This window comes from Rhamphochromis sp. 'chilingali' (assembly GCF_963969265.1).
Source record: "Rhamphochromis sp. 'chilingali' genome assembly, chromosome: 3".
NCBI classification, from domain to species: domain Eukaryota; kingdom Metazoa; phylum Chordata; class Actinopteri; order Cichliformes; family Cichlidae; genus Rhamphochromis; species Rhamphochromis sp. 'chilingali'.
In genome coordinates, this window is record NC_137931.1 from 36,348,773 (window position 1) to 36,364,056 (window position 15,284).

Here is a 15,284-nt window from a genome sequence, read left to right on the forward strand (position 1 = left end):
TCTGAAGAACCATTTAAGAACCATAATTTTTCTGAGTGTGTACCTGGAGTTGAGTGTTTTAACCGATGCATGAAACGATACATAAGTTGTAACGGCCGCCGTTTTCTTCGTGAGTATTTATTCAACGGCGTGCTGCGGGGAAAGGCCTGTTCTAACGTTTGAGTCTAAGGTTTATTTTTAGCACCTGCCGGCTCTTTTTTGCTTCTCATCTATGGGCTCAAATTGTGGTCATAAATATTTTGTTAATTATTTGTGGGGCAGTCGTGGTTCAAGAGTTGGGAGTTCGCCTTGTAATCGGAAGGTTGCCGCTTCGAGTTTCACATGTACTTTTTTGGCTAAGTCCACACACAAATCTTTTTTACAAGTACGACATATTTATGACCACAATTTGAGCCCATACTCATCCGTAAACACTCTTTCACGTCATTCAGTTTATTTTGAAAAGTCTCAACAGGATCTTGAGCTTTATTGTGAAAGGGAAATAAACAAGCATACACGATGGTTTTACCGTCCTTGTTGCTAACGACAACACATAAAAACAGTCGCTACACCCTGCTGTGACATCACACTCCAGAGCTGACGTCGGTGTCACGTGATACATTTTCAGCTTTGATCTGGTCCTACCAGCTCATAAATAGGGGCGGAGGCAAGGCAAGTTTATTTGTATCGCACAATTCGACACCGATGGTTTGCTTTGCAGAGACATTAGAAACAAAAGTTATTACAGACACTAGCAACGGGATCAGAGAACAGCACAGAAAAAAACTCAAATGGATTCCTTTAAAGGAGACAGTCCACAGGAAACCAGGCCCATAGAAATATCTGAAGAGGAGATGCAGACACTTCTCTTCAAATCCGTCTTTATGACCCGTACACAGGCAGAGAGACGAGAAATGGATGAAAAAAACTTTATCGTTCAGTTTGTTGTAAAGCTTTCAAACACCATTACAACAAAAACTAAATTAGTCATAAAACCCATCGACATGTTTTCACTCATCAAAACAGTCACAGAAAAAACTGCAGGAAAATTACCTGCAGAACTGCCAACATCTATAAACAGGGTGGTTAAGTCTGTTTTCCGTGGACTGCACAAGATGTACAACTCCAAGGACTTGCTACAATTTTTCATTGTATTTCGTCAGTCAACATTTGAAGAAAATGTCTCAAGAATTTTAATATCAGAGATCAATAAGGTAAAGGAGAAAAGGATAAAGGGTTCTGTTGTTTGGGAAAATCAGACCAGTCCTGCTGAAACGTCTGAAGAACAGATCCCCAGTCCAGGGCAAAGGACACAAGAAACTAAAGAAAGAAACTTTATAATTCAGTTTCTTGTTAGGCTGAACAACATGGTCGCCTTAAAGACAGGCACAGCAACAAAGCAGGTCAACATTTTTGCCATTTTAGAAAACCTCATTGAAATGGCTGTGGGTAAACTACCCACACAACTTCCAAAATCTTTAGACAAACTTGTTAGAGCCGTTTATAAGAGTCTAAAGAAGACATATAAGTCTAAACTGATGGTACAGACTGCCATGGAATTCAGGCAGTTAAACTTTGAAGATAATGTAGCAAGAATGTTGATATCTGAAGTGAACAGGATGAAGGAGAAGAGGATTAAGGTTTTTGTTGTTAAGGAGAATAATAACAACAATTCATCTGAACAATCCTCTTCAAAGACCACTAGGAACTGTTGTTGTTTTGGGAAATTTTTGAAAACATTGTTTCCCTACAAAATCATAGTCGAAATCAGGCTATGATTTCGACTATGATATATACAATTCACAAGATTTCAACAATTTTAAAATCCTACAGTGTTGGTTCTGTCTCGCATCAGCCCCATCCAAACAGGTCGCGGCAGATGGCTGACCCTCTCTGAGCCTGGTTCTGCTGGAGGTTTCTTCCTGTTGAAAGGGAGTTTTTCCTCCCCACTGTTGCCAAGTGCTTGCTCGTGGGGGATTGTTTGGGTTGGAGCTTTAATTTTGTAAGGTTTTTACCTTACAATTTAAAACATCTCGATTCAGAACCTCTCACTGTTGTTGAAATTGTTTGGCCCTTTCTGTGAGGGCACTGCATGTTCTCAATCTCATTGGGAAATGCTACATTTTGCACATGAATGCAGATTTATTCTAAACTGCAAAATGCATTTGCTAAAAATAAACAAACTAAACTAATGCATGGCTATGGTGTATTTTTATGAATCTCGTACTCAGGTAATAAATACTTTTGTCTTATTACTGAGCAATAATAAAGTTAAAAAAAAAAACCCTCATGTCTTTTAATGAACCGCTTGTGTTTTAGTTTAGTTATAGTTATAGGTAGTGGCCGAAAGAGTTTTGGTCCCTCTTACTCCAATGTAAGCTTGTGGAAAAAGCCCAAGAAGTGTGTTCAAGCCTGTCTATTGAGCAGAGTTTAGATTATGAAACTCTTAAGAAAACTGTGCTGCAGGCGTATGAACTTGTCCCTGAAGCATATCGGCAGAAATTTAGGAATCTTAATAAAACTGCTAACCAGACTTTTGTTGAGTTTGCGCGAGAAAAGAATGTGTTGTTTGAGAAATGGTGTTGTTCATGTAAAGTTAAAACCGTGGAAGAGTTAAACCCTTATTTTGCTGGAGGAGTTTAAAAAGTGTTTGCCAGAACGCATCGTGACTTATTTAAACGAACAAAAGGTGTCGTCTCTCACTAACGCGGCACTCCTGGCTGACGAGTTTGTTTTAACGCACAAAAGTGTGTTCTGTGCACAGAATTCGTTTCAGGAAAATTTCTCTGAACGAAAAAAGTCACCACGAGCAGTGCGTAAAAATGTATCAGCGTTCATTGCTAGATCAAACGGTCGAGAATGTTTTTATTGTCACGACTCAGGACATTTGATTGCTGCGTGTCCAGTATTAAAAAGAAAAGAAGCGAGGGGCACTAAATTCCCCGCAGGCGTGGGTTTGATTAAAACCGCTTGCTTGCCAAAGGTGCACGCGGAGGCTGAACAAAACCCGAAAACTGACATTGATCCGCAGTTGTGTCATGCGAATATGACCAGAGAAATGTTGATCAAAGCACAGCAGGGTGATCCTTCACTGGTGCCTTGTTTTTCCTCTGTTGTGGACAGAGAGGGATCTAAAGCTCCAGTGAAATATTTCATTTGTTCTAATTTGCTATGACCTCAGAGTAGGGCTGTGCGATGTGACCAAAATCACATATCCCAATATAAGCATCTATAGCCCCGATAACGATAGAAATCACAAAAATGTAACATTTTCTGTAAATTCTGTGAATCTCGGGCAGCTCGACTCAGCTGGGCATCGTGTACCTGGAGTTGAGTGTTTTAACCGATGCATGAAACGATACATAAGTTGTAACGGCCGCCGTTTTCTTCGTGAGTATTTATTCAACGGCGTGCTGCGGGGAAAGGCCTGTTCTAACGTTTGAGTCTAAGGTTTATTTTTAGCACCTGGCGGCTCTTTTTTGCTTCTCATCTATGGGCTCAAATTGTGGTCATAAATATTTTGCTATTTATTTGTGGGGCAGTCGTGGTTCAAGAGTTGGGAGTTCGCCTTGTAATCGGAAGGTTGCTGCTTCGAGTTTCACATGTACTTTTTGGCTAAGTCCACACACAAATCTTTTTTACACATACAAATCTTTTTTACAAGTACAACATATTTATGACCACAATTTGAGCCCATACTCATCCGTAAACACTCTTTCACGTCATTCAGTTTATTTTGAAAAGTCTCAACAGGATCTTGAGCTTTATTGTGAAAGGGAAATAAACAAGCGTACACGATGGTTTTACCGTCCTTGTTGCTAACGACAACACATAAAAACAGTCGCTACACCCTGCTGTGACATCACACTCCAGAGCTGACGTCGGTGTCACGTGATACATTTTCAGCTTTGATCTGGTCCTACCAGCTCATAAATAGGGGCGGAGGCAAGGCAAGTTTATTTGTATCGCACAATTCGACACCGAGGGTTTGCTTTGCAGAGACATTAGAAACAAAAGTTATTACAGACACTAGCAACGGGATCAGAGAACAGCACAGAAAAAAACTCAAATGGATTCCTTTAAAGGAGACAGTCCACAGGAAACCAGGCCCATAGAAATATCTGAAGAGGAGATGCAGACACTTCTCTTCAAATCCGTCTTTATGACCCGTACACAGGCAGAGAGACGAGAAATGGATGAAAAAAACTTTATCGTTCAGTTTGTTGTAAAGCTTTCAAACACCATTACAACAAAAACTAAATTAGTCATAAAACCCATCGACATGTTTTCACTCATCAAAACAGTCACAGAAAAAACTGCAGGAAAATTACCTGCAGAACTGCCAACATCTATAAACAGGGTGGTTAAGTCTGTTTTCCGTCGACTGCACAAGATGTACAACTCCAAGGACTTGCTACAATTTTTCATTGTATTTCGTCAGTCAACATTTGAAGAAAATGTCTCAAGAATTTTAATATCAGAGATCAATAAGGTAAAGGAGAAAAGGATAAAGGGTTCTGTTGTTTGGGAAAATCAGACCAGTCCTGCTGAAACGTCTGAAGAACAGATCCCCAGTCCAGGGCAAAGGACACAAGAAACTAAAGAAAGAAACTTTATAATTCAGTTTCTTGTTAGGCTGAACAACATGGTCGCCTTAAAGACAGGCACAGCAACAAAGCAGGTCAACATTTTTGCCATTTTAGAAAACCTCATTGAAATGGCTGTGGGTAAACTACCCGCACAACTTCCAAAATCTTTAGACAAACTTGTTAGAGCCGTTTATAAGAGTCTAAAGAAGACATATAAGTCTAAACTGATGGTACAGACTGCCATGGAATTCAGGCAGTTAAACTTTGAAGATAATGTAGCAAGAATGTTGATATCTGAAGTGAACAGGATGAAGGAGAAGAGGATTAAGGTTTTTGTTGTTAAGGAGAATAATAACAACAATTCATCTGAACAATCCTCTTCAAAGACCACTAGGAACTGTTGTTGTTTTGGGAAATTTTTGAAAACATTGTTTCCCTACAAAATCATAGTCGAAATCAGGCTATGATTTCGACTATGATATATACAATTCACAAGATTTCAACAATTTTAAAATCCTACAGTGTTGGTTCTGTCTCGCATCAGCCCCATCCAAACAGGTCGCGGCAGATGGCTGACCCTCTCTGAGCCTGGTTCTGCTGGAGGTTTCTTCCTGTTGAAAGGGAGTTTTTCCTCCCCACTGTTGCCAAGTGCTTGCTCGTGGGGGATTGTTTGGGTTGGAGCTTTAATTTTGTAAGGTTTTTACCTTACAATTTAAAACATCTCGATTCAGAACCTCTCACTGTTGTTGAAATTGTTTGGCCCTTTCTGTGAGGGCACTGCATGTTCTCAATCTCATTGGGAAATGCTACATTTTGCACATGAATGCAGATTTATTCTAAACTGCAAAATGCATTTGCTAAAAATAAACAAACTAAACTAATGCATGGCTATGGTGTATTTTTATGAATCTCGTACTCAGGTAATAAATACTTTTGTCTTATTACTGAGCAATAATAAAGTTAAAAAAAAACCCTCATGTCTTTTAATGAACCGCTTGTGTTTTAGTTTAGTTATAGTTATAGGTAGTGGCCGAAAGAGTTTTGGTCCCTCTTACTCCAATGTAAGCTTGTGGAAAAAGCCCAAGAAGTGTGTTCAAGCCTGTCTATTGAGCAGAGTTTAGATTATGAAACTCTTAAGAAAACTGTGCTGCAGGCGTATGAACTTGTCCCTGAAGCATATCGGCAGAAATTTAGGAATCTTAATAAAACTGCTAACCAGACTTTTGTTGAGTTTGCGCGAGAAAAGAATGTGTTGTTTGAGAAATGGTGTTGTTCATGTAAAGTTAAAACCGTGGAAGAGTTAAACCCTTATTTTGCTGGAGGAGTTTAAAAAGTGTTTGCCGGAACGCATCGTGACTTATTTAAACGAACAAAAGGTGTCGTCTCTCACTAACGCGGCACTCCTGGCTGACGAGTTTGTTTTAACGCACAAAAGTGTGTTCTGTGCACAGAATTCGTTTCAGGAAAATTTCTCTGAACGAAAAAAGTCACCACGAGCAGTGCGTAAAAATGTATCAGCGTTCATTGCTAGATCAAACGGTCGAGAATGTTTTTATTGTCACGACTCAGGACATTTGATTGCTGCGTGTCCAGTATTAAAAAGAAAAGAAGCGAGGGGCACTAAATTCCCCGCAGGCGTGGGTTTGATTAAAACCGCTTGCTTGCCAAAGGTGCACGCGGAGGCTGAACAAAACCCGAAAACTGACATTGATCCGCAGTTGTGTCATGCGAATATGACCAGAGAAATGTTGATCAAAGCACAGCAGGGTGATCCTTCACTGGTGCCTTGTTTTTCCTCTGTTGTGGACAGAGAGGGATCTAAAGCTCCAGTGAAATATTTCATTTGTTCTAATTTGCTATGACCTCAGAGTAGGGCTGTGCGATGTGACCAAAATCACATATCCCAATATAAGCATCTATAGCCCCGATAACGATAGAAATCACAAAAATGTAACATTTTCTGTAAATTCTGTGAATCTCGGGCAGCTCGACTCAGCTGGGCATCGTGTACCTGGAGTTGAGTGTTTTAACCGATGCATGAAACGATACATAAGTTGTAACGGCCGCCGTTTTCTTCGTGAGTATTTATTCAACGGCGTGCTGCGGGGAAAGGCCTGTTCTAACGTTTGAGTCTAAGGTTTATTTTTAGCACCTGGCGGCTCTTTTTTGCTTCTCATCTATGGGCTCAAATTGTGGTCATAAATATTTTGCTATTTATTTGTGGGGCAGTCGTGGTTCAAGAGTTGGGAGTTCGCCTTGTAATCGGAAGGTTGCTGCTTCGAGTTTCACATGTACTTTTTGGCTAAGTCCACACACAAATCTTTTTTACACATACAAATCTTTTTTACAAGTACAACATATTTATGACCACAATTTGAGCCCATACTCATCCGTAAACACTCTTTCACGTCATTCAGTTTATTTTGAAAAGTCTCAACAGGATCTTGAGCTTTATTGTGAAAGGGAAATAAACAAGCGTACACGATGGTTTTACCGTCCTTGTTGCTAACGACAACACATAAAAACAGTCGCTACACCCTGCTGTGACATCACACTCCAGAGCTGACGTCGGTGTCACGTGATACATTTTCAGCTTTGATCTGGTCCTACCAGCTCATAAATAGGGGCGGAGGCAAGGCAAGTTTATTTGTATCGCACAATTCGACACCGAGGGTTTGCTTTGCAGAGACATTAGAAACAAAAGTTATTACAGACACTAGCAACGGGATCAGAGAACAGCACAGAAAAAAACTCAAATGGATTCCTTTAAAGGAGACAGTCCACAGGAAACCAGGCCCATAGAAATATCTGAAGAGGAGATGCAGACACTTCTCTTCAAATCCGTCTTTATGACCCGTACACAGGCAGAGAGACGAGAAATGGATGAAAAAAACTTTATCGTTCAGTTTGTTGTAAAGCTTTCAAACACCATTACAACAAAAACTAAATTAGTCATAAAACCCATCGACATGTTTTCACTCATCAAAACAGTCACAGAAAAAACTGCAGGAAAATTACCTGCAGAACTGCCAACATCTATAAACAGGGTGGTTAAGTCTGTTTTCCGTGGACTGCACAAGATGTACAACTCCAAGGACTTGCTACAATTTTTCATTGTATTTCGTCAGTCAACATTTGAAGAAAATGTCTCAAGAATTTTAATATCAGAGATCAATAAGGTAAAGGAGAAAAGGATAAAGGGTTCTGTTGTTTGGGAAAATCAGACCAGTCCTGCTGAAACGTCTGAAGAACAGATCCCCAGTCCAGGGCAAAGGACACAAGAAACTAAAGAAAGAAACTTTATAATTCAGTTTCTTGTTAGGCTGAACAACATGGTCGCCTTAAAGACAGGCACAGCAACAAAGCAGGTCAACATTTTTGCCATTTTAGAAAACCTCATTGAAATGGCTGTGGGTAAACTACCCACACAACTTCCAAAATCTTTAGACAAACTTGTTAGAGCCGTTTATAAGAGTCTAAAGAAGACATATAAGTCTAAACTGATGGTACAGACTGCCATGGAATTCAGGCAGTTAAACTTTGAAGATAATGTAGCAAGAATGTTGATATCTGAAGTGAACAGGATGAAGGAGAAGAGGATTAAGGTTTTTGTTGTTAAGGAGAATAATAACAACAATTCATCTGAACAATCCTCTTCAAAGACCACTAGGAACTGTTGTTGTTTTGGGAAATTTTTGAAAACATTGTTTCCCTACAAAATCATAGTCGAAATCAGGCTATGATTTCGACTATGATATATACAATTCACAAGATTTCAACAATTTTAAAATCCTACAGTGTTGGTTCTGTCTCGCATCAGCCCCATCCAAACAGGTCGCGGCAGATGGCTGACCCTCTCTGAGCCTGGTTCTGCTGGAGGTTTCTTCCTGTTGAAAGGGAGTTTTTCCTCCCCACTGTTGCCAAGTGCTTGCTCGTGGGGGATTGTTTGGGTTGGAGCTTTAATTTTGTAAGGTTTTTACCTTACAATTTAAAACATCTCGATTCAGAACCTCTCACTGTTGTTGAAATTGTTTGGCCCTTTCTGTGAGGGCACTGCATGTTCTCAATCTCATTGGGAAATGCTACATTTTGCACATGAATGCAGATTTATTCTAAACTGCAAAATGCATTTGCTAAAAATAAACAAACTAAACTAATGCATGGCTATGGTGTATTTTTATGAATCTCGTACTCAGGTAATAAATACTTTTGTCTTATTACTGAGCAATAATAAAGTTAAAAAAAAACCCCTCATGTCTTTTAATGAACCGCTTGTGTTTTAGTTTAGTTATAGTTATAGGTAGTGGCCGAAAGAGTTTTGGTCCCTCTTACTCCAATGTAAGCTTGTGGAAAAAGCCCAAGAAGTGTGTTCAAGCCTGTCTATTGAGCAGAGTTTAGATTATGAAACTCTTAAGAAAACTGTGCTGCAGGCGTATGAACTTGTCCCTGAAGCATATCGGCAGAAATTTAGGAATCTTAATAAAACTGCTAACCAGACTTTTGTTGAGTTTGCGCGAGAAAAGAATGTGTTGTTTGAGAAATGGTGTTGTTCATGTAAAGTTAAAACCGTGGAAGAGTTAAACCCTTATTTTGCTGGAGGAGTTTAAAAAGTGTTTGCCGGAACGCATCGTGACTTATTTAAACGAACAAAAGGTGTCGTCTCTCACTAACGCGGCACTCCTGGCTGACGAGTTTGTTTTAACGCACAAAAGTGTGTTCTGTGCACAGAATTCGTTTCAGGAAAATTTCTCTGAACGAAAAAAGTCACCACGAGCAGTGCGTAAAAATGTATCAGCGTTCATTGCTAGATCAAACGGTCGAGAATGTTTTTATTGTCACGACTCAGGACATTTGATTGCTGCGTGTCCAGTATTAAAAAGAAAAGAAGCGAGGGGCACTAAATTCCCCGCAGGCGTGGGTTTGATTAAAACCGCTTGCTTGCCAAAGGTGCACGCGGAGGCTGAACAAAACCCGAAAACTGACATTGATCCGCAGTTGTGTCATGCGAATATGACCAGAGAAATGTTGATCAAAGCACAGCAGGGTGATCCTTCACTGGTGCCTTGTTTTTCCTCTGTTGTGGACAGAGAGGGATCTAAAGCTCCAGTGAAATATTTCATTTGTTCTAATTTGCTATGACCTCAGAGTAGGGCTGTGCGATGTGACCAAAATCACATATCCCAATATAAGCATCTATAGCCCCGATAACGATAGAAATCACAAAAATGTAACATTTTCTGTAAATTCTGTGAATCTCGGGCAGCTCGACTCAGCTGGGCATCGTGTACCTGGAGTTGAGTGTTTTAACCGATGCATGAAACGATACATAAGTTGTAACGGCCGCCGTTTTCTTCGTGAGTATTTATTCAACGGCGTGCTGCGGGGAAAGGCCTGTTCTAACGTTTGAGTCTAAGGTTTATTTTTAGCACCTGGCGGCTCTTTTTTGCTTCTCATCTATGGGCTCAAATTGTGGTCATAAATATTTTGCTATTTATTTGTGGGGCAGTCGTGGTTCAAGAGTTGGGAGTTCGCCTTGTAATCGGAAGGTTGCTGCTTCGAGTTTCACATGTACTTTTTGGCTAAGTCCACACACAAATCTTTTTTACACATACAAATCTTTTTTACAAGTACAACATATTTATGACCACAATTTGAGCCCATACTCATCCGTAAACACTCTTTCACGTCATTCAGTTTATTTTGAAAAGTCTCAACAGGATCTTGAGCTTTATTGTGAAAGGGAAATAAACAAGCGTACACGATGGTTTTACCGTCCTTGTTGCTAACGACAACACATAAAAACAGTCGCTACACCCTGCTGTGACATCACACTCCAGAGCTGACGTCGGTGTCACGTGATACATTTTCAGCTTTGATCTGGTCCTACCAGCTCATAAATAGGGGCGGAGGCAAGGCAAGTTTATTTGTATCGCACAATTCGACACCGAGGGTTTGCTTTGCAGAGACATTAGAAACAAAAGTTATTACAGACACTAGCAACGGGATCAGAGAACAGCACAGAAAAAAACTCAAATGGATTCCTTTAAAGGAGACAGTCCACAGGAAACCAGGCCCATAGAAATATCTGAAGAGGAGATGCAGACACTTCTCTTCAAATCCGTCTTTATGACCCGTACACAGGCAGAGAGACGAGAAATGGATGAAAAAAACTTTATCGTTCAGTTTGTTGTAAAGCTTTCAAACACCATTACAACAAAAACTAAATTAGTCATAAAACCCATCGACATGTTTTCACTCATCAAAACAGTCACAGAAAAAACTGCAGGAAAATTACCTGCAGAACTGCCAACATCTATAAACAGGGTGGTTAAGTCTGTTTTCCGTGGACTGCACAAGATGTACAACTCCAAGGACTTGCTACAATTTTTCATTGTATTTCGTCAGTCAACATTTGAAGAAAATGTCTCAAGAATTTTAATATCAGAGATCAATAAGGTAAAGGAGAAAAGGATAAAGGGTTCTGTTGTTTGGGAAAATCAGACCAGTCCTGCTGAAACGTCTGAAGAACAGATCCCCAGTCCAGGGCAAAGGACACAAGAAACTAAAGAAAGAAACTTTATAATTCAGTTTCTTGTTAGGCTGAACAACATGGTCGCCTTAAAGACAGGCACAGCAACAAAGCAGGTCAACATTTTTGCCATTTTAGAAAACCTCATTGAAATGGCTGTGGGTAAACTACCCACACAACTTCCAAAATCTTTAGACAAACTTGTTAGAGCCGTTTATAAGAGTCTAAAGAAGACATATAAGTCTAAACTGATGGTACAGACTGCCATGGAATTCAGGCAGTTAAACTTTGAAGATAATGTAGCAAGAATGTTGATATCTGAAGTGAACAGGATGAAGGAGAAGAGGATTAAGGTTTTTGTTGTTAAGGAGAATAATAACAACAATTCATCTGAACAATCCTCTTCAAAGACCACTAGGAACTGTTGTTGTTTTGGGAAATTTTTGAAAACATTGTTTCCCTACAAAATCATAGTCGAAATCAGGCTATGATTTCGACTATGATATATACAATTCACAAGATTTCAACAATTTTAAAATCCTACAGTGTTGGTTCTGTCTCGCATCAGCCCCATCCAAACAGGTCGCGGCAGATGGCTGACCCTCTCTGAGCCTGGTTCTGCTGGAGGTTTCTTCCTGTTGAAAGGGAGTTTTTCCTCCCCACTGTTGCCAAGTGCTTGCTCGTGGGGGATTGTTTGGGTTGGAGCTTTAATTTTGTAAGGTTTTTACCTTACAATTTAAAACACCTCGATTCAGAACCTCTCACTGTTGTTGAAATTGTTTGGCCCTTTCTGTGAGGGCACTGCATGTTCTCAATCTCATTGGGAAATGCTACATTTTGCACATGAATGCAGATTTATTCTAAACTGCAAAATGCATTTGCTAAAAATAAACAAACTAAACTAATGCATGGCTATGGTGTATTTTTATGAATCTCGTACTCAGGTAATAAATACTTTTGTCTTATTACTGAGCAATAATAAAGTTAAAAAAAAAAACCCTCATGTCTTTTAATGAACCGCTTGTGTTTTAGTTTAGTTATAGTTATAGGTAGTGGCCGAAAGAGTTTTGGTCCCTCTTACTCCAATGTAAGCTTGTGGAAAAAGCCCAAGAAGTGTGTTCAAGCCTGTCTATTGAGCAGAGTTTAGATTATGAAACTCTTAAGAAAACTGTGCTGCAGGCGTATGAACTTGTCCCTGAAGCATATCGGCAGAAATTTAGGAATCTTAATAAAACTGCTAACCAGACTTTTGTTGAGTTTGCGCGAGAAAAGAATGTGTTGTTTGAGAAATGGTGTTGTTCATGTAAAGTTAAAACCGTGGAAGAGTTAAACCCTTATTTTTGCTGGAGGAGTTTAAAAAGTGTTTGCCGGAACGCATCGTGACTTATTTAAACGAACAAAAGGTGTCGTCTCTCACTAACGCGGCACTCCTGGCTGACGAGTTTGTTTTAACGCACAAAAGTGTGTTCTGTGCACAGAATTCGTTTCAGGAAAATTTCTCTGAACGAAAAAAGTCACCACGAGCAGTGCGTAAAAATGTATCAGCGTTCATTGCTAGATCAAACGGTCGAGAATGTTTTTATTGTCACGACTCAGGACATTTGATTGCTGCGTGTCCAGTATTAAAAAGAAAAGAAGCGAGGGGCACTAAATTCCCCGCAGGCGTGGGTTTGATTAAAACCGCTTGCTCGCCAAAGGTGCACGCGGAGGCTGAACAAAACCCGAAAACTGACATTGATCCGCAGTTGTGTCATGCGGCTTTGTTTCGTTGACGGGTGAAGAAAATGATAAAGTGCCAGTCACGGTTCTTAGAGATACGGGTGCATACCACTCATTCTTAATAGAATCTGTGCTGCCTTTGTCTGAAAAAACATCCTGTGGTTCCAACATAGTAGTGTGGGGAATAAAAATGAGTGTCACCAAAGCCCCTCTGCATATGGTACACGTGCATTCGCCGTTAGTGTCGGGCTACGTTAAAGTCGCCGTGCGCCAGCGATTACCAATCGAAGGAGTTTCCTTCATTCTTGGTAATGATCTAGCTGGTGGGCATGTTTTTCCCCCGCCAGAAGTTGTTGATGTTCCTGCCCTTGCTGCTGACTCAGGCTCCACTGCTTCAGAGGTGTTTCCTGCGTGCGCAATTACTCATGCTCAGGCTCGTAAAATGGGTGAGATTGTGGATTTGTCGGGGTCGTTTATGGCTACGCTTGATGAAGACGACTCTTTCGTGTCACCCATTGATTCTGTAAAAAATCTCCACATGTGACGTCCCTGAAATGATTCCTGAGGACATTAATCAGAGCTTGAATATGACCAGAGCACAGCAGGGTGATCCTTCACTGGTGCCTTGTTTTTCCTCTGTTGTGGACAGAGAGGGATCTAAAGCTCCAGTGAAATATTTCATTTGTTTTAATTTGCTATGACCTCAGAGTAGGGATGTGCGATGTGACCAAAATCACATATCCTAGTGATGGGATTTCTGGCTCTTTTTAGAGATCCGGCTCTTTCGGTTTGGCTCACTAAAAAGTGCCGGCTCTTTCGGCTCCGAACCGGCTCTTCAGGTTGTTTTGTTGCTTTAATTCATTTATTATTAACAATAATATAAAATTATGCACAAAAGGAATTACTAACGTAAAAAAAAAAGTGGTTTTATTTATATATGTTTATTATAGCTGTCGAAATTAACGCGTTAATTGCGATAATTAAATTTTGGAATTAATTACGTTAGAATATTTAACTATTTAGCGCAACACGCAGATAAGTCGCTCCCATAATTCCACTTGATTTGTTTACCGCGCCACTGAAAATGGAGAAGCAGGAAGCGGATGGCCTTCTGGATGGGGAATTTAAATACAAGAAGAACATAGATGGGACAATAAACAAACGCGTTGTAATTTGCACTCACTGTAGTAAAGAGTTTCAATTTCACCGTTCAAATTCGACCTTAAAATACCACCTTAATGCCAAACACGCGTTTGTCGGGGCAGCAGCTTCACCCGGCCTGTGTCAGACCACTCTTAGTGAACGCAGGCCACTCGGTAAGTCTTCTTTGGACAAACTGACCGACAATATAGCCAAATGGATAGCAAAGGACTGCAGACCGCTAAGCATTGTGGAGGACAAGGGCTTTGCGGATGTTTTAAAGGTTGCATCTCAGGACGCGTCCTACAAGCCCCCAGCGAGAAGCACAATAACAATTCGAATCCACGAACTGTATGAAACGGAGAAAAATAAAAAAGAAGAGGCTTTAGTTCACACAGAATGCGTGGCTCTGACAGGAGACCACTGGACATCATTGAGTAATGACAATTACCTGGGAGTTACTGCGCATTTAATCACTGAAGCCTGGGGTCTGACATCCTTTGCGCTGACTATAATGAAAACGGAAGAGCGGCACTTTGCGGAGGCTTGTGCAGAGCAGTTCCAGACTGTTGCTCGCAGGTGGAGAATTGAGGAGAAGGTGACAACAGTAGGCACGGACAGTGCGCGCAATATGATCGCCGCGGCTCGCATCATGCCATTCAATCACATGCCGTGTACCGCGCACATTCTACAGAGATGCATCACAGTGAGTCTCGCAGACAGTGGCTTTGTCACTGCGCTGGCCAAATGCCGCAAAATTGTTGGCCATTTTAAGCACAGCCCAGCAAACACAGCAGAGCTGAACGCAGAGCAGGTGTCACTGGGGCGCAAGCAGGAGCCGTTGGCCCAGGACGTGCCTACGCGCTGGAACTCCACGCTGGAGATGGTGAAGCGCTTGATCCGCAACCAAACTGCAGTAACCGCGACTCTGGATAAACAAAAGCATAAACTTGTCCTCCTGACGCCTCCAGAGTGGGACAAACTCCAGAGACTGGAGACACTTCTAGAGCCCTGCAGGTGAGCCTGTCATTGTGACCATAATTGTAGGTTTAGATTAAATGTATCAAACATACATCTTAAATCAGTTTTGTTATTATGAAAATGTCTTATTTAAAAAATAAATGAAATCAAATATTTTATTAATATTACCTAGTATTAAAAAGCTTTTTTTAATTTGCTGTCTTATCTGTGTGTGTGTGTGTGTGTGTGTGTGTGTGTGTGTGTGTGTGTGTGTGTGTGTGTGTGTGTATTCCACTGCAGATATGTGACTGAACTGCTGGGAGGAGAGGCCTACGTCTCCTGCTCTGTAGTTCTACCAGCCTTCTGCC